Consider the following 3,264-nt stretch of genomic DNA (forward strand, 5'->3'; position numbering starts at 1 on the left):
AAAGATAAATCTCCCCTGTGCATTATGGATGATACTGCAGGAATACTCTCTAATGTCAGGAAGAGCCATAACCCACGAGCGTGGTAGGCAGTCTTTTCTAGCGACTAGCGGTTTGGGTCTGTGGTTTGTTTACTTTCCTACACAAAAATGCAATGGATTATACAACCTCTGGAGTGGGCAGTCTGAGAATTCCCAGGGTACAGTGGCTTATTCTTTTTAAAACGCATTAAATATGAATTGGCCATTTATCATTAGTAATAGCATACATTATTTTCTTGATATCATCTCTTTTTTCTCCTTCTCTTGCGCATATCCCTGTTTTCTGTTTCCAGTGGCTCGCCCACATTAATTTTCTTTGCTTTTAGAGCTTACTCACACATCTCCTTTTAGTTTTCTTTGTAGCAGCTCCAACACATTTCTTTTCACATTTGTGATTTTTGCTTAGCTTTCCTCCTTGTTTTTCCACCAAACCCTGTTTATTTTCATTTTCTTCCCAATGGTCTGATTTCTCTCCCTGCCTGTCATATTTAATTGAGGTTTGCTGCGTGGTTAAGATGAAGAAAGTCTTTTCTTCTCATGCTCAAAAAGGAAAGTGCTGCTATATAGTTTTAGCTTCTAGATTACTACCTGTCTTGAATAAGATCCCCAGTTCTATCCTTTGTAAACCCAGTCACGGCACAGCTTTGTGCTCTGTGTAGAACACACCAGGGACACGCAGGTTCAAGATGCGTTGTTCCGAATTCCCAGTGTTGCTTTCTTGCACACGATGGAGCATCCTTATCACCAACTTCACCCCTTTCTTTGTCTCACCGCTCCTGCTATTGACAGATGTTTTGGGCTAGAATTCGCCCCTTTTGTTGAAGGGGAAATTAGTAGCTCTCAGCTCACTAATCAAAACCCAAGAAATGTTTAAAGAGAGGCATTAAATTCAAATCATCACCTCCAGAGGCTCTCTCATTTGCAGAATAAAAAACACTTCAAGGGGCACTGAAAAAGAATTCTGGAGCAATGAATAGTTAGAAAATGTGGTTTGTATGGGGAAGCATTCACTCTGCTTGTGAGTCTTTGTCACCGGACATGTTTCTCTCTTTGGGAAACTCTGTGGATCATAGGTATCCATGTGAGGGGAACATCATATACCTTTTTAAGGTCTTGCTCATTCTTAAATGAGCATGTGGTGGTGGGGGGCGGGGGGATAATGTGAATTCTAAAATATAGAGCATCTCAGACTCTCCACTGAGTCATTTCCTTGTTCTCATTAATTGGCTCATACCCAACTACAGAGTGGAAAGCTATTTTTATGCATTTGCTCACAACTGAGAGATCTAACACAAGATTCAGCCAATACAAGTTGGCGGTTTAAAAAAGAGAAAAAGATGCCTTGCTATATCTCATTAAATGAGGTCAACAATAGGTTTCATGTTTTGAGATGATCTTTGCTGTCTAAAGCATTTGTAGATAGGTTAAGAATAACTTGGGGACAAATCAGTGCTTGGAGATAAAGATGATATTCTCTCTGTCCTTTTCCTTCTATCATTTTCCTTCTGCTGTATCTCGGGGATATTTTTCCTTCGTGCTTGACTTTTTCAGGGTGGGATGGGTTGAAGCTTTATCAGACATAAGTGCTCTGCAATAAAATGTGACTCACCGCCCCTCTCCACTGTACACGTCGTAAAGGCTGTAACTCAACCGTGCGGCTGACTCAGTAATTACCCAGCACCATCTTTATTGAAATTATCAAGCAATCTAGAAATTAGAAGTGAAATAACCCATGAAGTCATCCCGACCTGGCTATTCCGGGCCCAGGTAAGAGTCTTTTCCAGGCCATTCTTCTGTTACTCTTTCAATTTAGTTTTATAATCACCAGTCATACAACCACTCTGTTCATTAATTTGGCACATTTCTGTTCCAACTAGCTATCACATAAAACTATAGAGCGGATCACTAAGAAGCACAGCACATATCCTGAGATTAAGTAGCGCTTATTTTTCAAAAAATAGCAGATTGGAGGCCAGTCTGTGAAACTCAGGAAAACCCATAAGATTTAAGGAGGGTTATTTATGAAGTCTGATCTTGGTGCTGAGGGTGGAGTAGCAAGGCTCACCCGGGACAGACTTTGGGCATTTTGCCAGTGGAGAAAGGTCTATGTGTCTGGGGGAATGGACTGTCCACTGAGCCATCTTCCCCCTTCCAGCTGTCAGTGCTGGGCATGGGATGACTAGGAGATGGAGAGGGGCGGGCTTGGATTAATTTTTTTTTTTTAAGAAAATGCCATGAATCGGGGCGCCTGGGTGGCTCAGTCGGTTGAGCGTCCAACTTCGGCTCAGGTCATGATTTCACGGTTCGTGGGTTCGAGCCCCACATCGGGCTCTGTGCTTACAGCTGGGAGCCTGAGCCTGCTTCAGATCCTGTGTCTCCCTCTCTCTCTGCCCTCCCCTGCTTGCGCTCTCTCTCAAAAATAAAAAAAAAAAAACATTAAAAAAAAATTAAAAAAAAAAAAAAAGAAAATGCCATGAATCAAATAGCTTTCCTAGATGTTAAGGGACCATGGATTCAGCATGAAGGAAAATTAGAAACCATTTAGTCCCACATCCCACAGCAAGAGGTAAGTCCTTTCTAGGGCATTATTGACATGTGAGCAGCCGGCTTGCATTTGAATCTCCCAGGGGCACTAACCTACCCTGGAGCCCATTCATTCTGGTTTCAGATGGCTATGTTTGTTTTTCATGATCCTGCATAATTTACTTCTTTGAAGCCTTCCTCTGAATAAGCCCTCAGGAAAATTTAGCTGTTACTATTGTTATTGTCATTGGTTTTTTTACTTCATGAAAAACAGCTAAAAGTTATCAAGGTTTTCATTCCTTCTCAAGGCTAATTTCTTTGATTGCTTAAACCCATGAATTAGTTCCCAGATCCCTTAAAGTCTTGGCTTCTCTCTTTCTCCCTCTCGCTCTCTCTCTCTCTCTCTCTTTCTCTCCACGTGATTCACCAGCCACCAGGGCAGTGACCATGCTTCTTGTGATCTACTCTCTTTGACATTTCCTGGCTCGATTCATTCCAAAGAAAGGGCTTTTCATCTCTCTGCTCTGTGCTGATCAGAGACAAATGCCTAAAGCAGAAGACTAAGGTTGTGATTGGTTGACATGGGTGAAAAACTATACATATATATATATACACACACAGAGGAATTCAATCCCTGGTAGCAGTTATTTGCTGAAGGAGAACTGGGTAGGGAAAGTGATTTTAAATAAGTGATCAAGGACA

This window comes from Leopardus geoffroyi, chromosome A1, assembly GCF_018350155.1.
Source record: "Leopardus geoffroyi isolate Oge1 chromosome A1, O.geoffroyi_Oge1_pat1.0, whole genome shotgun sequence".
Lineage (NCBI taxonomy): Eukaryota > Metazoa > Chordata > Mammalia > Carnivora > Felidae > Leopardus > Leopardus geoffroyi.